This window comes from Aegilops tauschii, chromosome 5 (genome assembly GCF_002575655.3).
Source record: "Aegilops tauschii subsp. strangulata cultivar AL8/78 chromosome 5, Aet v6.0, whole genome shotgun sequence".
Taxonomy (NCBI): Eukaryota; Viridiplantae; Streptophyta; class Magnoliopsida; order Poales; family Poaceae; genus Aegilops; species Aegilops tauschii.
In genome coordinates, this window is record NC_053039.3 from 68,900,277 (window position 1) to 68,926,769 (window position 26,493).

The 26,493-nt window shown below is 44.8% G+C and overlaps 1 pseudogene; it reads right to left on the minus strand.

The window, feature by feature from the left end:
- Positions 1-13: 13 nt before the first annotated feature.
- On the minus strand, positions 14-25,414 carry LOC141020581 (probable beta-1,3-galactosyltransferase 14; annotated as a pseudogene).
- Between the last annotated feature and the right edge of the window lie 1,079 nt (positions 25,415-26,493).

Here is a 26,493-nt window from a genome sequence, read left to right on the forward strand (position 1 = left end):
AACTAATTAATCACTATTTATCAGTAGTAGTGAGAAGAGTGCAGCAATTCAAAAGGAGACCCTGCCGATCGGAGGGGAGCCACGTCCGCCTGAGCGCGCGGCGGCGGCCGACGGAGCCGAACCCGGTGAAGATCCCGACGAAGGCCATGACCTGGTGCCTACCGCGCGATTCAATGGCGAGGCCCGCCGGGAGGTCGGTGGCGCCGCCCGCGGCATCCCCGGGGCGCCGGTCCCAGGCGACGGAGACGGAGAGCGGGTGCGAGGAGTCCGGGCAGCGGCCCCGCGGGGCCTCGGCTGGCGCCCGGGAGAGGGAGGACCGCGGCGGCGAGGAACCCGGCGAGGCCGAAGAGGAGGTAGGCCGCGGAGACGGCCGGCGAGGAGAGGAGGCGGCGGAGCGAGGAGCGGCGGGGGCGGCGGCGGGTGCAGATCTGGTGGGCGTCGGGGAGGGGAGAGAGGGAGAGAAGAGATAACGGCGGGGGGGAGAGAGGGAGAGAAGAGATAACGCGCGGTGGGTGTGGATCTGGTTTGCCGTCCGCTGTTTTGTCTCTTTGCCGTCTGCTAGCAGACGGCAAGCCGTCTGCTAGCAGACGACAAAGAGGTGGCGTTTTTTTTCGTAAACGGCTCGTTAGTGGGGGGCCACCTCTCTCTTTGCCGTCCGCCAGCTGACGGCAATGATTCTTTGCCGTCCGCCAGCTGACGGCAAAGAAGTGACTGATGGCAAAGGCCTGTTTTGCTGTTTGCCATTTTCTTTGCCGTCTGCTTTTGGGTAGCTGATGGCAAAGACCTTCTTTGCCATCCGCTAGCAGACGGCAAAGAGCTGGCAGATGGCAAATTAGCTGATTCCAGTAGTGTTGGTTGGCCAACTAGATTGGTTTTTCTTGCAATGGGGGAAGTGCTTAGCTTTGGGTTCAATCCTGCGGTGACCTTTCCCAGTGACAGTAGTGGCAGCAAGGCACATATTGTTTTATTGCCATCGAGGATAAAAAGATGGGGTTTACATCATATTGCTTGAGTTAATTCCTCTACATAATGTCATCTTTCTTAATGCGTTACTCCATTCTTTATGAACTTAATACTCTAGATGCATGTTGGATAGCGGTCGATGTGTGGAGTAATAGTAGTAGATGTAGAATCTTCGGTCTACTTGACAAGGACGTGATGCCTATATTCATGATCATTGCCTTAGATATCGTAATAACTTTGCGCTTTTCTATCAATTGCTCGGCAGTAATTTGTTCACCCACCGTAATATTTTCTATCTTGAGAGAAGCCTCTAGCGAAACCTATGGCCCCTGGGTCTATTTTCCATCATATAAGTTTCCGATTTAGTATTTTGCAATCTTTTACTTTCCGATCTATAAACCAAAAATACCAAAAATATTTACTTTATCGTTTATCTATCTATATCAGATCTCACTTTTGCAAGTAACCGTGAAGGGATTGACAACCCCTTTATCGCTTTGGGTGCAAGTTGTTTGATTGTTTATGCAGGTATTCGGTGACTTGTACGTTGTCTCCTACTGGATTGATACCTTGGTTCGCAAACTGAGGGAAATACTTATCTCTACTTTGCTGCATCACCCTTTCCTCTTCAAGGGAAAAACCAACGCAAGCTCAAGAAGTAGCAGAGCTCTGTAGCATTTCTGGTTTTATATGTGGATGACATATTATTGATTGGAAATGATATTGAATTTCTGGATAGCATAAAAGGATACTTAAATAAGAATTTTTTAATGAAAGACCTCGGTGAAGCTGCTTGTATATTGGGCATCAAGATCTATAGAGATAGATCAAGACACTTAATAGGACTTTCACAAAGCACATACCTTGACAAAGTTTTGAAGAAGTTCAAAAATGGATCAGTCAAAGAAAGCGTTCTTGCCTATATTGCAAGGTGTGAAGTTGAGTAAAGACTCAAAGCTCGACCATAGCAGAAGAAAGAGAAAGGATGAAAGTCATTTCCTATGCCTCAGCCATAGGCTCTATAAAGTATGCCATGCTGTGTACCAGACCTGTTGTGTGCCTTGTCATGAGTCTGGCAAGGGGGTACAATAGTGATCCAGGAGTGGATCAGTAGACATCGATCAAAATTATCCTTAGTTACCTAAAGAGGACTAAGGAAATGTTTCTCGGTAATGGAGGTGATGAAGAGATCGTCGTAAAGGGTTACGTCGATGCTGACACCAATCCGAACGACTCTGAATCTCAATCTGGATACGTATTGAACGTGGGAGCAACTAGCTAGAGTAGCTCCATGCAGAGCATTGTAGACATAGAAATTTGCAAGGTACGCACGGATCTGAATATTGCAGACCCATTGACTAAAACCTCTCTCACAAGAAAAACATGATCACACCTTAGAAATTATTGGGTGTTAATCACATGGCAATGTGAAAGTAGATTATTGACTCTAGTGAAAGTGGGAGACTGTTGGAAATATTCCCTAGAGGCAATGATAAGTGCTTATTATTATATTTCCTTAATCATGATAAAGGTTTATTATTCATGCTAGAATTGTATTGATCGAAAACTTAAATACATGTGTGGATACATAAACAAATAGCGTGTCCATAGTGAGCCTCTACTTGACTAGCTCGTTGATCAAAGATGGTTAAGGTTTCCTAACCATAGACATGAGTTGTCATTTGGTAATGGGATCACATCATTACTAGAATGATGTAATGGACAAGACCCATCTGTTCACTACTAGAAAAAGGCTTACTAGTGGCGCACCAGTTTTGCCTACTAATGGCGCACTACTGGTGCGCCACTAGCATCACGCCACTAGTAATTTTTACTAATGGCGCACCGCTGGTGCGCCATTAGTATCTGGTACTCTAATGGCGCACCATGCAGTGTGCCCTTAGTATAGGCCACGGTGCGCCATTAGTATGCCTCCCAGGGGGCATGTGCTTTGCCATACTAATGGCGCACTGGTGGGTGATGCGCCATTAGTATCCTTTGGCATACTAATGGCGCACGTCTGGGTGATGCGCCATTAGTACGTATATTAGGGATTTTTTTCTTTTCTGATATTTGCACAGATTACAAAATATATTATTGGACAGAATATAAACAGCACCACACAGCAACAGCAGATTCATCGAATACAATAGAAGATTAGTCTCCGAATACAATTCATCATATTAGTCTCCGAAATCAAAAGACCGAACAAAGATAGAACATTACAAGTCTCGAGACCGCGAGTAGCGAGTTTGTCGAAATTAATACTAATCCTAACAAGTCCTACTAATCATCATCATACAACTTCTACTCGTTATTAATAACAAGTCATACGATCATCATCCTGATAGTCATCGAACCAACCCTACTTAATTGTTCTTAGCACATGATCATCAGTATTAGGCAGGACCTAAAATACCCTATATAAGGTAAAATAGCATAAAACAATATAGACCCTGACTCTCCATTATGGAGAATGGAGATCATCCTGTCTCCAATTCTTGCGCGGCGCTTCCTTTCGCTTCCAAGAACCTCCTTACGACTGTCCATACATTTTTTCCATTCTCTGATTAGCATGTCTCCACTTCTTCTAGAAATCCGGTATGGACAGTTGAGATTTGTAGGATGACCTGGATATAAGTTCAAAACTTGAAGGCTGCCATTCTGATACATCAAATGAGGCACACAATCCTCTGGGATTCTCTGTTGAAAAACATAGTAATAACTTCATAGTTAGCAATGATGTACTAGTTTTAGAAGTATGCAAAAGATGCACGGATGTCGTAATAGTACAAAATCTTACCAGGGTATCTCCATGGTAGTTATCGTAGTTCAACACGTGCACTAGTGGCACGTATTGACCATAATGTTGAGGAGTTTGATTGTAGATATTGTAATTCTCAAGATCAGTACAAAATCCGACCAGATGATTTTTCTCCTGATAAGTTAACTCGGAGCCATCGGTGTAGTGGGTTTTGTCTACCATTTTCCGCACATTTTTTGAACAATCAAAATAAGCTGTCAATGGAAATAAGTTGTCAACTATTTTGAAATAAACAATATAGATTAGTTAATAATTAACTATGTTTGAGAAACTCACATAGCAGTAGAACTGGAGGCGTATCAACAAGGACCCAAATGTCCATATTGTCTTGGTCGATGCCAGGATCACCAAGATCCATGGTGACAAGCATACCCTCATCAAAACCATACATCTTGCAAAATGCTTCCCAATTTTTGCAACCAAAATGGGTTACGCTCTCAGCATTATACATATTTACTTCAAAATCCACATCATGATGTGTCCTTAGGTGAATTTTCTTTGTTTCAAAATTTTCATGATCTTCAAAATCCATCCTCTCCAAGACATAGCATCTTGCATGGCATGGGATAAACTATACTCGAATTGTAAAAGATGAAATTACACGTTGGAATAGTTGAAGTCATGCTTAATTATGAAAAAACACTTGTCGTCGTTGCGTACCATTTCAACTTCGAAGGTCTCCTCGAGCTTAATGCTGAAGCGCCGATCATCGTCCAGGTGAGGCCTGTCGCACAGACCTCGACCGTCGTGGCACCAGTCGCACTCCCTCGAGAGACTTTCGTCATCCGATGACGACATTTCCTATGTTCATAATTCAAAACTACATCATCTCTGTTGGGTCCAATAAGATAATCCACAGTGTGGTGAAAACACGCCCATCCAAATAGAATATGTGGTATGGGCTTTTTTAGTAGGTCATCCTACCAGATTAGGGTTTATCGATGACGAGCAACTGACATTAGTCATAACTATGAGTAGATATCACACTTCTATATGAATAACACAAGAGGCAGTTGATCCTACTTAATTAAGTACTAAGATACCCCGGCCCATGCATTAGTCAGAAGTGCCCCATATGTCCTATTTTTAGCAAAGTCATGCTAAAATTCACGAAAAATTTCAGCATGACCTTTGCTGAAAATAGGACATATGGAGTACCCGAATTTGCCGGAACGGAAGTTAATCGACATTCCGGCAAACTCAAGGGTCTCTCGGGGTACCTGCAAAATCATCACGACACGATGGTCGCAGACAAAACCCAGCAAACTAGCAATTGATGGATCAACACGTAAAACATGTCCAATAAGAGCATATAATTCAACAACTCCACTGAAAATGAGAGCTGAAAGATGCAGGGAGCACAAACAGCTCAGAAAAAGGATGCAGGGAGCACAAATTAGCACTCCGATGCTGGCCTTGACAAATGATCCCACTATGTTGTTTGCTGGAATCTGCAAAATGATCCCACTATGTTGACAAATGATCCCACTATGTTGTTATACTTGAGAACACTGTAACAAAATCAAAACCACAATAAACAGTGGTCAAATACAGAAGAAGGAACAATTTATTTGTACTGTAAAAAAGGTTAGAGAGAAAAGTTAATGAGGATGAGTCACATAAACCAATTCAGATCACTCCCTCCCCAACACTGGCAATGCTCACTAGATCTTTATAAACCTGGGTACTTGTTTGGGATAAAAATAATAGAAGGGATTTCAGGAAGGAGTTCAAAACATATAACATTGGAGGGTTAGATTCAATTTAACCTCTTGTACCTCCTGTACATGTGTGAATTAAGGAGTAGCAAGCACAGGAACAGCAAAATTCAGAGATGACAGAAAATCAAGGCACAAATTACACAGAACCATGAAGCTAAAATATAACTATTTAAATGAAGGCACTGTTAGAAAAGACAACATAGTTCAGTAAAGTCATGAACATAAATACTGCAGAATTTAGAGACCACTTAGTACTGTAAATTCAGTTAGCAACAAGACAAAGAAATTGCACTTATATTTCAAAGAAAAATATGACTACTCCACACTGTAAATCATCAACATTGACACTGTAATAACTGTATACTCCACACTGTAAATAGACAGAACATTTTTTTCCAAAACTTGAATCTGCAGATTATCACGAGGAGTGAAGCAATTTTGATTTACAAACATAGTTACTCGTACTACTTATCTGCGGTTGCCCAGATCATAATTGCATCATGCTTGCTTATCTGAGACTAATACAAAAAGAGAAGAGCAGTTTTAAACAGAGCAGAAGAAGTACTAGTGCAGGAACGAATGTAAGGTCCAGAAAATCCATCACAGGAGCAAGAAGAAGAACAACAGTTTTACTAGCTTGCATGAACAAGTGGAGCAAATTGCTCAGAGGTGCTGCTGGAGATGCTGTCGGGGCGGCGGGCCGCTGGACAAGGAGGAAGGAGGAAGGAGGAGAGATACCTGGGCGGGCGCGGCCGGTCGCCGGAGGGGTCGGGGTCGGGGTTGTGGTTGGGGTCGGCGGCGGCGTCGAAGGGATGGCTGCGCGGGGGAGGGCGCGGGGGCAGCGGCGCGGGGGCGGCGGCGAAGGGACGGGGGCGGCGGCGCGGGGGAGCTGCAGTGGTGGGGGGCACGGGGGCGCGGGGGCGACGGGGGTGGAGTCCGGCGGGGGTCGGGGCGGCGGCGTCGTGGGTCAGGTGAGCGCACGGGTGGACTGGCGAGGGAGAGGGGAGGAATTAGCTAAGGGGGGGGAACTTACTAATGGCGCACCCCAAAGCGGTGCGCCATTAGAATGTTTTTTTTACATAGCAATGGCGCACCCACGACGGGTGCGCCATTAGTAATTTTTTTTTATGTAGCAATGGCGCACCAGCCATAGGTGCGCCATAAGTAATTTTTTTAATTATTTTTTGTTGCATCTAATAAATTTTTTAGAAAATGAATATGAATATGAAACAGTAACAATTTTTTACAAAAACAGTAATAATTTGTGACGGTGGAGCGGGCCGGGGAGTGTGCGGGGGGTCGTCGGCGGCGGTGGAGCGGGCCGGGGAGGGTGCGGGGGGTCGTCGGCGGCGGTGGAGCGGGCCGGGGAGGGTGCGGTGGGTCGTCGGCGGCGGTGGAGCGGGGGAGGGTGCGGGGGGGCGTCGGCGGCGGTGGAGTGGGTCGGGGAGGGTGCGGTGGGTCGTCGGCGGCGGTGGAGCAGGGGAGCTAGGGTGCGGGTGGTCGGCGGCGGCGGTGGAGCGGGCCGGGGAGGGTGCGGGCCGGGGGGTCGTCGGCGGCGGTGGAGCAGGCCGGGGAGGGTGCGGGGGGGGCGTCGGCGGCGGTGGAGCGGGCCGGGGAGGGTGCGGTGGGTCGTCGGCGGCGGTGGAGCAGGGGAGCTAGGGTGCTGGGGGTCGTCGGCGGCGGTGGAGCGGGCCGGGGAGGGTGCGGGGTGTCGTCGGCGGCAGTGGAGCGGGCCGGGGAGGGTGCGCTGGGTCGTCGGTGGCTGTGGAGAAGGGGAGCTAGGGTGCGGTGGGTCGTCGGCGGCGGTGGAGTGGGGGAGGGTGCGGGGGGTCGTCGGCGGCGGTGGAGCGGGCTGGGGAGGGCGTGGTGGGTCATCGGCGGCTGTGGAGCAGGGGAGCTAGGGTGCGGTGGGTCGTCGGCGGCGGTGGAGCGGGGGAGGGTGCGGGGGGTCGGCGGCGGCGCCCGGTGGAGCGGGGTAGAGGGTGCAGGGGGTGCTCGGCGGCGAGGGTGACCGGATCTGGCGAGGTGGGATAGCGATCGCGAGATGGAGGGGGATCGAGATCAAGTGTCCATGAAATATACACTAATGGCGCACGGGGAGCAGTGCGCCATTACTAGCTTAAACTAGTAATGGCGCACTGCACCAGGTGCGCCATTAGTAGTTTTGCAAAAAAGTAAAAAAAAAATTAGTGGCGCACTATGCTGCTGGTGCGCCATTACTAGTTACAACTAGTAATGGCGCACTATGTCCTGGTGCGCCATTAGTATGTCTGGCAAAATAAAAAAAATTGTTACTAATGGCGCACCGTTTGTCTGGTGTGCCATTAGTGTCTTTCACACTAATGGCGCACCACATGTCTGGTGCGCCATTAGTGGCCATTCCATCTATAGCCCTTTTCCTAGTAGTGGTTAGCTTAGCATATGATCGTCCAGTTTATTGCTACTGATTTCTTAATCTCAAATACATATTCCTTCGACCATGAGATCATGAAACTCCCGGATACCGGAGGAATACCTTGTGTGCTATCAAACATCACAATGTAACTGGCTGATCATGCAGGTGCTCTACAGGTATCTCCGAAGGTGTCTGTTGAGTTGGTGTAAACCCAGATTGGGATTTGTCACTCCGTATGACGGAGAGGTGTCTCTGGACCCTCTCGGTAATATAGCATCACAAGAGGCTTGCAACCAAAGTGACTAAGGAGTTAGTTACAAGATGATGTATTACGGAATGAGTAAAGAGACTTGCCGGTAACGAGATTGAACTAGGTATGGAGATACCGACGATCGAATCTCAGGCAAGTAACATACCGACAGACAAAGGGAAATACGTATGTTGTCATAAAGGTTCAAGCGATAAAGATCTTCATAGAATATGTAGGAACCAATATGGGCATCCAGGTCCCGCTATTGGTTATTTGACCAGAGAAGCATCTTGGTCATGTCTACATCATTCTCGAACCCGTAGGATCCGCACGCTTAACATTCGTTGATGATATACTATTATGTGAGTTCTGTGAGTTGGTGACTGAATGTTGTTCGCAGTCCCGGATGAGATCATGAACATGACGAGGAGCTCCGGAATGGTCCGAAGGAAAAGATCGATATATAGGACAATACTATTTGGTCTCCGGAAAGGTTTCGGAATGCACCGAAGTTTTATCGGAGTGCCAAAAGGGGTTCCGGGAGGCCATCGGTACTTGGTGGGGCTCATGGGCCAAAGGAGGGAGGCGCACCAGTCCACTAAGGGGCTGAGCAAGCTCCACCTCCTCTGCCCACGTGCTAGGAGGGAAAGGCGGCGCCAAGGCAGGACAGCCGCCGGGCCCTCCCCTGCCATCTCCTCCACCCCTAAATAAGGAAAGGGGGGACGCCTAGGGCAGGAGCCTAGGGCTGGCCGCCGGCCACCTAGGGGGCGCCCTAGGGTTGCTTCCCTCCCCCACCTATATATATGTGAGGAGAGGAGGGGGCAACACACACCATGATCCCCAAGCTGTGTGCGGTGCCCCCTTTCCTCTAATTCTAGTTCCTCCTCCGTCCATGTCCATTGTGCTTGGCAAAGCCCTGCGGATAGTTTCACCACGCCGTCGTGCTGCTGGAACTCATCTACCACTTCACCTCTCTTGCTGGATCGAGAAGGCGAGGACGTCATCGAGCTGAATGTGTGCTGAACGCAGAGGTGCCGTACGTTTGGTACTTGATCGGGACGGATCGTGAAGGTGTACGACTACATCAACCACGTTGATAAACGCTTCCCCTTAGCAAGATCAAATCAACTATCACCGTAGCCATCCCAAAGGTCTTATTTGGCTCAAACACTAATTGAAACACCAAAATACAATTATTGAAAAACAGAACCAAAAACCAAAAACATAAAAATAAAATTGGGTTGCCTCCCAACAAGCGCTATTGTTTAACGCCCCTAGCTAGGCATAAAACATTGATCTAAATATTGTCATATTTGGTATGCAATCCATAAGTATCTCTCATAATAGATTCATATGGGAACTTAATTTCCTTTCTCGGAAAGTGTTCCATGCCCTTCCTCAAAGGAAATTGAAATCTAATGTTTCCTTCTTTCATATCAATAATCGCACCAATTGTTCTAAGGAAAGGTCTACCAAGAATAATAGGACACGTAGGATTGCAATCTACATCAAGCACAATAAAATCTACAGACACATAATTCCTATTTGCAGCAATAAGAACATCATTAATCCTTCCCATAGGTTTTTTAATAGTGGAATCCGCAAGATGCAAATTTAAAGAACAATCATCAAATTCATGGAAACCTAACACATCACATAAAGTTTTTGGAATCGCAGAAACGCTAGCACCCAAATCACACAAAGCATGGCACTCATAATCCCTAATTTTAATCTTAATTGTAGGTTCCCACTCATCATAAATATTTCTAGGGATAGAAACTTCCAACTCAAGTATTTCTTCAAAAAAATTCATCATAGCATCAACGATATGTTTAGTAAAAACTTTATTTTGATTATAAGCATGAGGAGAATTCAACATGGATTGCACCAAGGAAATACAATCTATCAAAGAACAATTATCATAATTAAAATCCTTGAAATCCAAGAGAGTGGATTCATCGCTACTTAAAGTTTTGACCTCTCCAATCCCACTTTTATCAATTTTCACATTAAGATCTATAAACTCCGAATCATTGGGACACCTTTTAGCAAAAGTTGACTCATCTCTAGTCCCATATTTATCAAGATTTATATTAGAAAACAAAGATTCAATAGGAGTCACACCAATCACTTTAAGATCTTCATCATTATTCTCGCAAAAACTAGAAGAACGCGCTTTTACAAACCAATCTCGCTTAGCGCGCATCCTAGCGGTTCTTTCTTTGCACTCATCAATAGGAATTTTATTAGCTTTCAAAGATTCATTAATATCATGCTTGGGTGGCATAGATCTAGTTTTCAAAGAATCAATCTCAAGAGAAATTCTATCAACGTTCCTAGCCAAGTCATCAATCTTGAGCAATTTTTCTTCAACTAGAGCATTGAAACTTTTTGGGAATTAATAAATTATTTAATATTTTTATCAAGATCAGAGGGCATCTTATTATAATTTCCATCATAATTTTTGTAGGAATTACCATTATTATTAGAGTAATTACTAGGAAACGGCCTAGGGTTGAAATTACTTCTATACGCGTTATTACCAAAATTGTTCCTACCAACAAAATTCACATCCATAGATTCATTATTTTTCTCAATCAAAGTAGACAAATGCATATCATTAGGATCAATAGGAGCACTCTTTCTAGCAAACAATTTCATAAGTTCATCCATCTTTCTACTCAAAGTAATAATTTCTTCAATCACATGCACTTTTTTACTAGTGGAAAATCTTTGGGTATGCCACTGAGAGTAATTAGCCATAATATTATCTAGGAGTTTAGTAGCTTCTCCTAATGTGATTTCCATAAATGTACCTCCTGCGACCGAATCTAAAAGATTTCTAGATGCAGAATTCAATCCGGCATAAATTTTTTGTATGATCATCCACAAACATAAACCATGAGTAGGGTAATTTCTTATCATCAATTTCATCCTCTCCCAAGATTGTGCAACATGTTCATGATCAAGTTGCTTAAAATTCATTATATAATTCCTAAGGGAGATGATCTTAGCGGGAGGAAAATACTTGGAAATAAAAGCATCTTTACACTTATTCCATGAATCAATACTATCTTTAGGCAAAGATGAAAACCAAGTTTTATCACGATCTCGTAGTGAGAACGGAAATAGCTTCAGTTTAACAATATCATTATCCACATCGTCTTTCTTCTTTTGCATATCAGACAACTCAACGAAAGTATTTAGATGGGATGTGCATCTTCACTAGGAAGGCCAGAAAATTATTCTTTCATAACAAGATTCAACAAAGCGGCATTAATTTTATAAGATTCCGCACTAGTGGCGGGGGAAATCGGAGTACTAATAAAATCATTATTATTAGTATTGGAAAAATCACACAACTTGGTATTTTCTTGAGACATCGTGACAAAGAAAGCAATCTAGCACACGAGAAATCGGAGTACTAATAAAATCATTATTATTAGTAACGGAAGAAGGGCGAATAAAAGGGGAAATCTTTTTGTGTTTTTATGCAATTGTTTTAGAAGTTGGGGAGAGGAAAACAAGAGGCAAATGACAAATAATATAATGCAAGAGATGATAGTTTATGATGGGTACTTGGTAGGCTTGATGTAGATCTCCCCGGCAATGGCGCCAGAAATTCTTCCTGCTACTTCTTGAGCTTGCGTTGGTTTTTCCCTTGAAGAGGAAAGGGTGATGCAGCAAAGTAGAGATAAGTATTTCCCTCAGTCAAGAACCAAGGTATCAATCCAGTAGGAGATACATGCAAGTCTCCAATCTATGCACCTGCACAAACAATCAAACACTTGCACCCAACACGATAAAGGGGTTGTCAATCCCTTCACGGTCACTTGCAAGGATGAGATCCGGTAGAGATAGATATAAAAGAGTAGTAAAACGTAAAACAAAGTAAAAACATTGAAGTGAGGTATTTTTGGGTTTTTTGGTTTATGGATATATATGATGGAAAATAGACCCGGGGGCCATAGGTTTCACTAGGGGCTTCTCTCTTAAAGGAAAATAATAGGGTGGGTGAACAAATTACTGTCGAGCAACTAATAGAAAAGCGCAAAGTTATGCTGATATCCAAGGCAATGATTATGAATACAGGCATCACGTCCATGTCAAGTAGACCGACTCCTGCCTGCATCTACTACTATTACTCCACACATCGACTGCTATCCAGTATGCATCTAGAGTATTAAGTTCCTAAGAACGGAGTAAGGCCTTAAGTAAGAGGACATGATCTAGTGGGATAAACTCAAGAAATATGATGAAAACCCCACATTTTTACCATTGATGGCAACAATACAATACGTGTCTCGCTACCTCTACTTTGTCAGTGGGTGAGATCACCGGAAGATTGAACCCAAAACAACGCACCTCTCTCATTGCAAGAAGAACCAATCTAGTTGGTCAAACCAAACCGATAATTCGAGGAGAAATACAAAGATATCGAATCACACATATAAGAATTAAGAGAAGATTCAAATAATATTCATAGATAAACTGATCATAAATCCACAATTCAAGGGATCTTAGCAAACACACTGCAGAAGAATATTACATTGGATAGATCTCCAAGAACATCGAGGAGAACATGGTATTGAGGATCAAAGAGAGAGAAGAAGCCTGATAACCCACAAGTATAGGGGATCAATTGTAGCCTCTTTCGATAAGTAAGAGTGTCGAACCCAACGAGGAGCTAAAGGTAGAACAAATATTCCCTCAAGCTCTATCGACCACCGATACAACTCTATGCACGCTTGACGTTCGCTTTACCTAGAACACGTATGAAACTAGAAGTACTTTGTAGGTGTTGTGGGATAGGTTTGCAAGAATATAAAGAGCACGTAAATAAAAACTAGGGGCTGTTTTAGGTAAAGAAGCAATAAAGTTAGTATAGCGAGTGTGGAAAAGTGGTGGTATAGGAGTTGCGAAATTGTCCCTAAGCAATTGACTACTTTACTAGACCGATAGCATGTTTTATGTGGGAGAGGCCACTGCTAGCATGTCATCCCTGACTTGGAATTCTATGCACTTATGATTGGAACTACTAGCAAGCATCCGCAACTACTAACGTTCATTAAGGTAAAACCCAACCATAGCATTAAGATATATTGGTCCCCCTTCAATCCCGTATGCATCAATTTCTATGCTAGGTTGAAGCTTCTGTCACTCTTGCCCTCCAATACATAGTCCTATCAACATACAGCTAACCCTATGGTGTGATCCACACGCGCGCTCATATGATGGGCACAAAGGACAGCAACATAACCATAAGCAAATTAAACCAATCATAGCAATTCACCAAATACCAATAGGACAACAAAAATCTACTCAGACATCATAGGATGGCAACACATCATTGGATAATAATATGAAGCATAAAGCACCATGGTCAAGTAGAGGGTACAGCGGGTTCGGGAGAGTGGACCGCTGTAGATAGATGGGGGAAGGTGATGAAGATGTTGGTGAAGATGACGGAGGTGTTGGTGTAGATTGTGATGACGATGATGGCCCCGGCGGCGTTCCGACGCCACCGGAAGTGAGGGGGAGAGAGCCCCCCTTCTTGTTCTTCTTCCTTGACCTTCTCCCTAGATGGGAGAAGGGTTTCCCCTCTAGTCCTTATATTCCATGGCATGGGTGGGGCGAGAGCCCTTCCGAGATTGGATATGTCTCTCTGTCTCTCTCTGTTTCTGCGCTCCTGATTCTACCCTTTCACCGTTTCTTATAGTCCCGCAGATCCGTCACTCGATTAGGCTGAAATTTGGACACGATTTTTATCTGGATATTGGCTTTCTTGCGGCGAAAGAAGGGCACCAACCACCTTACGGAGGGGCCACGAGGGCCTAGGGCGCGCCTGACCCCCTGGGGAGCGCCCCTCACCCTCGTGGGCCCCTCGGGCATCGTCTCGCGTTGATTCCACTTCCCAAAATTCACATATATTCCAAAAAAATCTTCGTCAATTTTTATCCCGTTTGGACTCCGTTTGATATGGATTTTCTACGGAACAAAAAACATGCAACAAACAGGCACTAGGAGGGAAAACCCTAGTAGTAGCGCGGATTTTGAGGCTATCAGCAGCGCGGGCAGCCGCACTACTACTACGGCGCTGCAGCTAACTATTATTAGTAGTGCGGTCTGTACTCACGCTACTACTATTGACTATATCAGCACCGCTTTTACAGAACGGGCTACTATTAATTAGCTGTAGCAATTTCCTAGCCCCGCGCTACTGTTATATCTTTCATCATTTCCCCCTGGCTTCCTACCCCGTTTGAGCTTCAATAAATTGCAATTTCCAGATACTAGGTACTACTAGATATCAATTTCTTAAAGTATTATAGGTACTAGGTAGTACTCCCTCGGTTCCAAATTACTCATCGTGGTTTTAGTTCAAATTTGAACTAAAACTACGATGAGTAATTTGGAACGGAGGGAGTACTAGATAACAATTTCATACATACTCAACATGCATCCTCAAGCAGTACTAGGTGATATCGACGACGATCATCATATGTAGTTCTAGATGATATCGACGACGATCATTATATGTAGTTGTACATGATATCGACGACGATCATCATATGTAGTTCTAGATGATATAGCCACACACACATATGTAGTTCTAGATGATATCGACGACGATCATCATCCTCAAGCCTGGGCGGTGGGTGTTCCAGATAGTAATTCGGATGACCTGTCCAACACGAAGATTCTTGCCAACGAGGAGTCTCTTCCACCCAACCGAGTTTAAGTGTGTGCGACCGTCTATGTCCATGCAGTAAGTACAGGTGGTGACGGAGACCCTTGCGGTAAGGCGTAGTCCAGCTGAGCCTTCTTCATGAGGCTCGATACCACAACTCACAGATAGGTTCTTTGGCAATTTCTGAATAAGAAAAATGTATCAATTAATAAATAGCCTCGCACATACTCTTGCAAATATATTTCTATTAAGTATAGATTTCTACACTATCAAAAGACACAGTACTACACATTTGTACTAATTAAGCATTGATTCTACTAATAAGTATATATGGATTATCTACACTATTAATAGTTCCTTCGATTCTACACTAATAAGCATGTGATCAGACTCAACACTAAAGCATATCATCGACTGGATTCCACACAGCATATCATTGCACTCTACACTAAGCATATCATTTGATTCATTAAGCATATCATCGGATAATTTGCATTTGTAAGTATAACAATAAAGCATATATATATATCATCAAAGTACTACAGTAGTATAACATACCATTTCATGCCGATCGACCATGGTACTTGTCAGGCGGGTCACGAATGGCACCCCGACAAAGTCATCATGTGGCGGAATTATGTCCCATAGGTTGCACACTTCCTCCTCGCTCAGCCTCATTCTTTGAGCTACGATGGCTTCATGAAGTGGGTTCTCATCATCTTCATCGAGTGGGTCCTCATTATCTCCATCATCTTCGTCATCTTCATCATCTTCCACCAGGTTGATATAAATGACAACCATCTTGGGTCTTTCTGCTCTGAAGGAGAAGCTGATCAACTCACCACCAGTAAGACGCATGCGGGCGAGGAAACAAGCCCATCCATCTCCTCCAATCTGTGACATATTGCGTCCTTTCTCGACCTCCATAGTGTACGGCCCCCCAGGAGCCTCAAATGTCACAGTGTCTCCAGTCAGCCTCACATTGCATGGGAGGATCTATGTAAAAAAAGCAAAATGACACAATGCAGCAATGCCAACACTAAAAATAAAATAGTTGTTACATTTCATCTAATTTCTTACCGCCGCATGACGAAAACTCGGCTGGAAGTAGATGGCGAACAGCTTGCTAGTTGCAAGGCTGCTGGCGCACCTTGACTTGCACAGTCGTCATGGTGGTGGTGGTGGCGGCGCCATTTTCCTAAAGCAATATGGGCATAAAGGATTAACGATCCATTTCACAGGAAAGAAAAATAGTAGCATGTGATATTTTTGGTTCTTCTTCAGTTATATTTTCATAGTGGAACCCGATCCCAAAAAGTAAACAACAAGCTCTCAATTAACTTACTAACACCTTCTATAATAGAACCAACAGCTAGCAGGCAAATGCCAAATCAGCCAACAAGACTCACAGCCAACAAGTTCTCTAGATGAAGTGATTCTTCCGCGAGAAGCAATTTGATGGACAATTATAACCCAAAGATCTAGTAACATACAAGATGACAAGGTATCACCTATGAAAGCATTTCAGTGGCACCTATTGCCAAAAAAACTATTTGGCCCCTACCAAAGGTATAATCCTAAGATCTATAATAAGTTATCTACCAAATCAAGGTACCACCTACCAAGACACATTTCATCTAATTTGGCCCCTATTGCCTAAGATAACTGATTAAAAAACAAGTGGCAAATTTAATTGGGATTAACTTAGCACTTGCAAACTAAATTCTTGTATCAAAACCAATATCTAGCAGATCACGATACCACCTACCAAAGCATTTCAACTAAATTGGCACCTACATTTTGCAAAAAATAACTTACTACAAAAAAACAAAAGCATCTAGTTATCCATATGAAATTCGTAAGCCCTCGCTGCATCTAGGTAGGGCAGCCCTCGGGGGGTGCTGTTGAGGAAGGGGGATGGCATGGTGACCTCGGTCGGGGGTGCTGACGAGGGGAAAGCCGGTGACTTTCGTACGAGAGGGCGCGACGACAGCGGCTGGCGAGGGGATCGAGGGCGCTCGGCCAAAGGCGCCCGACCAGAGCTCACGGGCAGTGACAGAGTGGGCGGCGAGAGGGTGGAGGAGCAGCGAAGGGGCAGCGAGAGGGGAGAGGAGCATTAGCTGCGGCGGCGGTGGCGGAGGAGAAACCCTAACCGCAGCTGTCGGCGTCGGGCGGAGGGCGATGATTGAGAGATGAGCGTGCGGGTGGCCGGACCGCGTGTTTTGTTTTGCTTTAGCAGTAGCGCGGGTACAGGGAGCGCGCTACTGCTAAGCCCAATATCAGTAGTGCTTTGTCCTAAAAAAAGCTACTACTAAGTCTAAGCATGTAAAAACATAAAAAATATACATTGGTCATCATTGATCTTTTTGTGTAGAATCTAAATAGTCAACATGAATCCTCACCGTACCTGTATAGGCATAGGTGAAGATTCATATTGCAGCCACAAATCCTACACATATAGTTCAATGAAGACCAAGTGCTCGAGATAGTTTGAGAAGTAACATATTTAAGGTGGTAAACACCTTGTTCGCTTAGCAGTATGGGACTAAACTTAATTAGTTGCAAGGGGGTGATACTTAGCAGCAGCGAGTTTTGAAGAAAAACGCTGCTACTAAGTACTTTAGCAGTAGCGCGTCCAGGAGAAGGGCGCTACTACTATATCTAGCCTGGAGGCAATGTCGTGGCAATTATAGTAGTAGCGCTTGTTTCACCTAGAGCGCTACTGCTACAGGGCTATTAGTAGCGCGGTTTCCTGAAGCTCGCTACTGCTAATTAGCAGTAGCGTTTGTTTTTAAACCATGCTGCTACTAAGATTTCTGTGCATAAAGTTTTCCCTAGTAGTGAGGAACTGGCACTGGGAACTGGATCAATATGTTAGTCCCAAAAATAGTATAAAAAGTTGCCAAAAGTATGTAAAAGTTGTAGAATATTGGCATGGAACAATAAAAAATTATAGATACGACGGAGACGTATCAGCATCCCCAAGCTTAATTCCTGCTCTTCCTTGAGTAGGTAAATGATAAAAAAGATAATTTTTGATGTGGAATGCTACCTAGCATAAACTTGATCATATATCTAATCATGGCACGAATATTAAGACATAAGTGATTCAAAGCAATAGTCCATAATTTGACATAAAGACATCAATACTCAGGCTTCCCAACAAACAATCATGTCTTTCAAAATTTCAACGGTAAAGAAAGCTATCCCTACAAAATCATATAATCTTGTCATGCTCTATCTTCTTAACACAAAGTATTTATCATGCACAACCCCGATGACAAGCCGAGAAATTGGTTCATACTTTTTAACGCGCTTCAGCTTTTTCAACCCTCACGCAATACATGAGCGCAAGCCATGGATATAGCACTACAGGTGGAATAGAGTATGATGATAGGGGTAAATATAAAGAAGACAAAAAGTAAGAAAGTCTCACACTGATGCGGCTAACCAACGGGCTATGGAGATGCCCATCAATCGATATAGATGTGAGGAATAGGGATTGCCATGCAACGAATGCACTAAGAGCTATAAGTGTATGAAAGCTCAAACTGGAAACTAAGTGGGTGTGCATCCAACTTGCTTGCTCATGAAGACCTCGGGCATTTGAGGAATCCCATCATCGGAACATACAAGCCAAGTTCTATAATGAAAATTCCCACTAGTATATGAAAGTGATAACTCAAGAGACTCTCTATCTGATGAACATGGTGCTACTTCGAAGCACAAGTGAGGTAAAAGGATAGTAGCATTGCCCCTTCTCTCTTTTTCTCTCATTTTTTTGTTTTTTTTGTTTTTTTGGTGGGCTTCTTTGGCCTGTTTTTTTATTTGGGCTTCTTTGGCCTCTTTTATTTTTATTTTTAAAGTCCGGAGTCTCATCCCGACTTATGGGGGAATCATAGTCTCCATCATCCTTTCCTCACTGAGGCAATGCTCTAATAATGATTATCATCACACTTTTATTTACTTACAACTCAATATTACAACTCGATACTAGAACAAAGATATGACTATATGAATGCCTCCGGCAGTGTACCGGGATGTGCAATGATCTAGCGTAGCAATGAAATCAAAAAACGGACAAGCCATGAAAACATCATGCTAGCTATCTTACGATCATGCAAAGAAATATGACAATGAATGCTCAAGTCATGTATATGATGATGATGGAAGTTGCATGGCAATATATCTCGGAATGGCTATAGAAATGCCATAATAGGTAGATATGGTGGCTGTTTTGAGGAAGATATAAGGAGGCTTATGTGTGATAGAGCATATCGTATCACGGGGTTTGGATGCACCGGCGAAGTTTGCACCAACTCTCGAGGTGAGAAAGGGCAATGCACGGTACCGTAGAGCCTAGAAAATTGCGAAAAGGTAAGAGTGCGTATAATCCATGGACTCACATTAGTCATAAAGAACTCATATACTTATTGCAAAAGTTTATTAGCCCTCGAAGAAAAGTACTACTACGCATGCCCCTAGGGGATAGATTGGTAGGAAAAGACCATCGCTCGTCCCCGACCGCCACTCATAAGGAGGACAATCAATAATAAATCATGCTCCAACTTCATAGCATAACGAGAGACTATACGTGCATGCTTCGGGAATCACAAACCTTAACACCAATATTCTTACTAAACACAACCATTTACTAGTACCTCCCACATATTATCATCTCTATATCGCAAAACTATTGCAAGGAACCTTATGTAGGATTTTATGACTAACCATGTGAATGACCAATTCCTGTCATCTCTCTAAGTAGATATAAGTGAAGCAAGAGAGTTTAATTCTTTCTACAAAAGATATGCCCACGCTGTAACAAATATAAGTGAAGCAAAAGAGCATTCTACAAATCAACCAAGGACTATCTCATACCAGAATGGTGCATAAAAGAAAAGTGAAAACTAAATGCAAAAGACGCTCCAAGATTTGCACATATCGCATGAACGAAATGAATCCGAAAACATACCGATACTTGTTGAAGAAAGATGGGATGCCTTCCGGGGCATCCCCAAGCTTAGACGCTTGAGTCTCCTTGAATATTTACTTGGGGTGCCTTGGGCATCCCCAAGCTTGAGCTCTTGCCTCTCCTCCTTTTCCTCATATCGAGACCTCCTCGATCCTCGAACACTTCATCCACACAAAACTCAACAGAAAGTTCGGTATGATCCGTTAGTATAATAAAGCAAATCACTACTCTAAGTACTGTTGCAAATAAATTCATATTTTGTTTTTGCATTGTAGCTACTGTAATATAACTTTTCCATGGCTTAATCCACTGATAGAAATCAATAGTTTCATCAAAACAAGCAAACTATGCAATCAAAAACAGAATTTGTCTTAAACAGGACAGTGTGTAGTAATCTGAACATTCACCATACCTCTGGTACTCAAAAAATTCTGAAAAATTTAGGAAAAATAAACAATTTTTATAGCAAGACAGTGCAAAATGTTTCAGAACGGTTTGACGTTCTAGTAAAAAACATAAAATCGCGCACTACAGCCTAAGTTTCTGTTTTGCACCGCACAAACTAACAAGCAATGTAAACATCCTAAAGGCAAATCTTGGCACATTATTTTTATTTTTAAACTTCATAAAAGCACACAACAGAAATAAATGACTCTCTAAAACTTCCGGGTTGTCTCCCTGGCAGCGCTTTCTTTAAAGCAATTAAGCTAGGCATATAGTGCTCAAGTAATGGATCCACCCGGATCCCAAGGTATATCAAAGCCAATTTTAATTAACAATGATTTGTGATTTAGCAGTGAGCACAAAGTAACATATATCATGTAATGACGAAGTCTAACTCTCTTCCTATGCATCGACAAGTCATAAAAGAACAATTCATGCACACAAAGTAAAGGCCAATACATAGCATAAGCAGTTTCTTGCAATTTTATCGTGTGGGAAACATAGAGAGGTGGAGATATAGTTCCTCTCTCATAATAATTGCAAGTAGGAGTAGTGAGCACATGCATATTATATTCATCAAAATCATCATGTGCAACGGTAAAAGGCAACCCATCACTATAATCCTTAATAAGGGCAAACTTCTCCGATATAGTGTAGTCGGGAGAATTCAAAAAGATATAGGACTATCATGCATGGGTGCAATAGCAAAAATTTCATGTTTAACATAAGGAACTATAGCAAGTTCATATCCATAAGCATAATTCATATTGGCATCTTGGCCACAAGCATAGCCAGCATCATCAAAAAGGGATATCTCAAAAGAATCAACTGGATCATAGCAATTATCATGGCATTCATCATTCGGTAAGCATGAATGGAAATTAAATAATGTATGAGTTGGAGAGTTACTCTCATTAGAAGGTGGGCACGTGTAGCTAATCCGCTCTTCCACCTTTTGTTCTTCGCTCTCCTCATCATCTTTTTCATCCAATGAGCCCACAGTTTCATCAATTCCTTCTTCCATAGACTCCTGCAAAATATTAGTCTCTTCTTGGACAGCGGAGGAGTCCTCGATATATGGTTTAACATAGGCATTAGAAGCATAATTATCATAACAATATTTAAGTATGGCAAAATTTTCAGATTTGTAAAGAGTAGCATCATACGTTTCAATCAAAGAAGCAATTTCATAAGCACCCTTAAAAGCAACAAATTCTTTAATTTGTTGAACATCATAGTAATTATAAACACCCTTAGCATACGAAGATACGATTCCATTATCACTAAACTCACATTGGTAGGGAAGTTGTTTCTTAGGGTCTTCAGAACAACAAGTAAAATCATATATTTCACATAAATTCCAAGCATAGCATTGCAAACGATGAATTTGATCCAGTAAAAGTTTCCCTTTTTCAGATATGCGGTGTCGCACATAACAAGCATGCTCATCTAAAGATTTGCCCTCAACTAAGCTAGTTGGGGTTTCAGCACGAGCACATAGGGATCGAAGATGATCCAAGTAAAAAGCTTCAGGAGTGTGAAAGATTTTGAGTGGTTCTTCAACCATTGGTGTAGTATGTACAACTATTTTTTGGTATTTTACGTTTCCTACCCATAACTAAAGATAGAAAACAAGAGCGCAAAATAAAAACTACTTAGTGATAAAGCAAACAAGCACACACAAGAATATTGACCCCACACTATAACTCCCCGGCAACGGCGCCAGAAAAAGGTCTTGATAACCCACAAGTATAGGAGATCAATTGTAGCCTCTCTCGATTGAGTGTCGAACCCAACGAGGAGCTAAAGGTAGAACAAATATTCGCTCAAGTTCTATCGACCACCGATACAACTCTATGCACGCTTGATGTTCGCTTTACCTAGAACAAGTATGAAACTAGAAGTACTTTGTAGGTGTTGTGGGATAGGTTTGCAAGAATATAAAGAGCACGTAAATAAAAACTAGGGGCTGTTTTAGGTAAAGAAGCAATAAAGTTAGTATAGCAAGTGTGGAAAACTGGTGGTAGGAGTTGCGAAATTGTCCCTAAGCAATTGACTACTGTACTAGACCGATAGCAAGTTTTATGTGGGAGAGGCCACTGCTAGCATGTCATCCCTGACTTGGAATTCTATGCACTTATGATTGGAACTACTAGCAAGCATCCGCAACTACTAACGTTCATTAAGGTAAAACCCAACCATAGCATTAAGATATATTGGCCCCCCTTCAATCCCGTATGCATCAATTTTTATGCTAGGTTGAAGCTTCTGTCACTCTTGCCCTCCAATACATAGTCCTATCAACATACAACTAACCCTATGGTGTGATCCACGCGCGCGCTCATATGATGGGCACCAAAGAACAGCAACATAACCACAAGCAAATTAAACCAATCATATCAATTTACCAATTAGCGATAGGACAACGAAAATCTACTCAGACATCATAGGATGGCAACACATCATTGGATAATAATATGAAGCATAAAGCACCATGTTCAAGTAGAGGTTACAGCGGGTTGCGGGGAGTGGACCGCTGTAGATAGATGGGGGAAGGTGATGAAGATGTTGGTGAAGATGACGGAGGTGTTGATGTAGATTGCGATGAAGATGATGGCCCCGGCGGCGTTCCGGCGCCACCGAAAGAGCGGGGGAGAGAGCCCCCCTTCTTCTTCTTCCTTGACCTTCTCCCTAGATGGGAGAAGGGTTTCCCCTATGGTCCTTGGCTTCCATGGCATGGGAGGGGTGTGAGCCCCTCCGAGATTGGATATGTCTCTCTGTCTCTCTTTGTTTCTGCGCTCCTGATTCTACCCTTTCACCATTTCTTATATTCCCGGAGATACGTAACTCCGATTGGGCTGAAATTTGAACATGATTTTTATCCGGATATTGGCTTTCTAGCAACGAAAGAAGGGCACCAACCACCTTACGGAGTGGCCACGAGGGCCCAGGGCGAGCCTGACCCCCTAGGGCGCTCCCCTCACCCTCGTGGGCCCCTCGGGCATCGTCTCATGTTGATTCCACTTCCCAAAATTCACATATATTCCAAAAAAAATCTCCGTCAGTTTTTATCCCGTTTGGACTCCGTTTGATATGGATTTTCTGTGAAACAAAAAACATGCAACAAACAGGAACTGGCACTGGGCACTGGATCAATATGTTAGTCCCAAAAATAGTATAAAAAGTTGCCAAAAGTATGTAAAAGTTGTAGAATATTTGCATGGAACAATAAAAATATATAGATACGATGGAGACGTATCAAATCCATGTAGCTACTAGCTATGTACCTGTAGGTCTTTGGTAAACTACTCACGCTTCATCAGAAGGGCAATAGAGTTGATGTAGATGCCCTCCGTGATCGAATCCCCCTCTAGCAGGATGCCAGAAAAGGCCCCAGGATGGGATCTCATGGCAACAGAAGGTTGCGGCGGCGAAAAAATATTTTTGCTGGACACTTCTGGTATTTTGGGAATATTTGTGAATTTATATGCCAAAAATTAGGGTTGGAGGAGCTCCGAGGGGCCCACAAGACCTCAGGGCGCCCCCTGATGCACTCCAACGTATCTACTTTTCCTAACACTTTTCCTCTTGTTTTAGACTCTAATTTGCATGATTTGAATGAAACTAACCCCGGACTGACGTTGTTTTCAGCAGAACTACCTAGGATTTTTGTTGGGGGTTCAAGAACGACACCTATGGGATCACAAAGAATCCCTACTACGGCTGCGAGGGCGCGGGCCTGTAAAAAGAGCAGGTTTAGAAGATCAACGCGGGGGGATTTTATCCAGGTTCGGGCCGCAAGCGATGCGTAATACCCTAGTCCTGCTTTGGTGTATATTTGGTGTTCTTGAGATCTTGAACTAGCTGTGGTGCATGTCTAGCCCAAAAAGCCTGAATACTTTCTCAGTATGCCTCGGGCCTCCTTTTATAGTCAAAGGGGTCGCCACAGTGGCACACAGGAGGTGGAATGTATGTACAGTGTACAAGTCTATCTCTGACATCATGGGACAAAATGCATTTAATGCGCTATCGACGTGTCCCATTGCTTTATCGGGGACGACAAGGAAGCCCGTCCCGTCTGTCGCCACTTCGCCTCGCTCCGACGCACGTCCAGGCTGACGAGGCGTGCAGCGCCACGCTAGCTGGTTGGCTGCTGAGCTTGTGCGGTGGTAGAGTCTTCACGAAGTTCTGCATGCCACCATGCAGGTGCTTGCTTGGTTGGCCTAGAAGCTACATGCTGCCACGTAGGTGCGTGCCTAGTTGGCAGGCTAGCTGCTGCGTCGGGACGGCCACGGGGCAGCGAAGCTTTGGTAAGTGCGGGCCTGGCTGTGGCCCCGCAAATGCCCCCGGCAAGGGTCTTGCCGGGGGCCTTCGTCTTCTGGTTCTTCATCCAGTCCTATAGGCCCTCCGTCTTCACAAAGTTCAGCATACCACCATGCAGGCGCCTCCCAAGCCTTGGTTCCAATGTTGTCGATGGTGTCAGAACTCTCAGGCTCAAGGGTGGCGGCCTTGCTGGTGTTGGGTAAGTTGCCCCGACAAGGCTCTTGCCTGGGCGGCGTAGGTCGTCCCCGGCAAGGCTCTTGCCAAGGTAAACCCACATTGCCTCTTCACTCTTCGCGCCTCTAGTTTCAGCACGGCTCTGGTAGTCTTGTATTTGCTTCCTCTGCCCCGCCAAGCGTGGATGCAGGTGTGGCTACAACTGCCCGCGCACAAGCAAAGGGGTACAGAAGGCCCCTACTTTTGTACACCAACAGGGGCCCTCGGGCCTGGGCCACACATAAGCGCGGAGCGTTGTTGGGCCAGGCCCAGAACGGTGCGCGGGCACGCGTGGCAGAGTCTTGACTATGGTAATCCCTTCGCCAGTGGTGCTTCCCCACGACCCGCGTTGAATGCGTGACATGGGGGTCGTGCGTGGGGCGGTTGCTGTACATCTGCGTCACATCGTGGTAAAATGGTAAAGGGAGGCCCGTGCCTTCCCCATAAAAAGGAAAAAACCGCAGGCGCGCTGCTCATTTACCCCCTGTGCCTTTTCCAATCTCGGAACTGCCGTTCCCCCTTCTTCTTCCTCAAGCATGCACCAATGCTTTCGCCTCCGCTCGCCACCGCCGCGCACCCATTGCCTTCAATCCCTCATCCCTTCTCAACCGCCATGGCGCCCAAGACGAGCAAGGGCAATGGAGTGGTCAAGGACGATGGGGGGAAGGAGGCGCCGGGAGTCGACCTGGCGGAGTTGTGGATGCAGTTCGCCCTCTTCAACTCGTCGGTCAACGTGCTTGTCCTCAGGGAGGAGTTCAGGCCTCTATGGGGGAGGGAGAGGACGGGGCACCCCGCCACGCACGTTGTCCCATCCGACTTCGCCAAGGCTGGTCCGAATCAGTATCCCTTCTTCGTCGATTACTTCTCCTGTGGGCTTTGTCCCCCTTTCTCTGATTTCTTCAACGACATCATGCACACCTACGACTTCCATCTTCTGGACTTCACGCCGAACGCTGTGGCGTGCATGGCCTTCTTTTCCCACCTCTGCGAGGGCTTTGCTGGAGTGCTCCCCAGTACGGCGCTCTTCCGCCACTACTTTTCCCCTCGCATCCAGCCAGGGGGTGCCATCTCTGGCTGGATCACCTGGATCCCAGGGACCCAGAGCAGGGGCACTTACCCGGAGGGTGCCCAGAAGGAGAGGTGGGACAAGTGGCAGGGCCGGTGGTGCTGGATCGAAGGGGAAGACCCACCGGAGTTCTGCCGGGTCCGTCAGAGGCCGCCGGTCCACGGCAAGGACTGGAGTGACCTCGACGCCGACGACGAGAAGCTCATGGTCGCCACCACCAGGATTCACCACCTTACCTCAGCTGGGCTCTCCCTCGAGATGATCAGGGCCGACTTCCTCCATCGCCGGTTCGCCCCGCTGCATAACAAGGGGAGGCTGGCCTGGGATTTCAGGAACGCCGCCGATATCATGAGGCTCCGCCCTATCCTGAAGCACAATTTCACGGTGCTAGGGCATGCCCATTTCTGCCAGAGGCTCTTTTAGCTCAAGGTGAATGAGGACGGTGCGGTCGAGAGGACCGGCGAGGCCGAGAAGGCTGGCAAGGCTGTCGGTGTCAAAACCGGCGGATCTCGGGTAGGGGGTCCCGAACTATGCGTCTAAGGCGGATGGTAACATGAGGCGGGGAAGACAATGTTTACCCAGGTTCGGGCCCTCTCGATGGAGGTAATACCCTACTTCCTGCTTGATT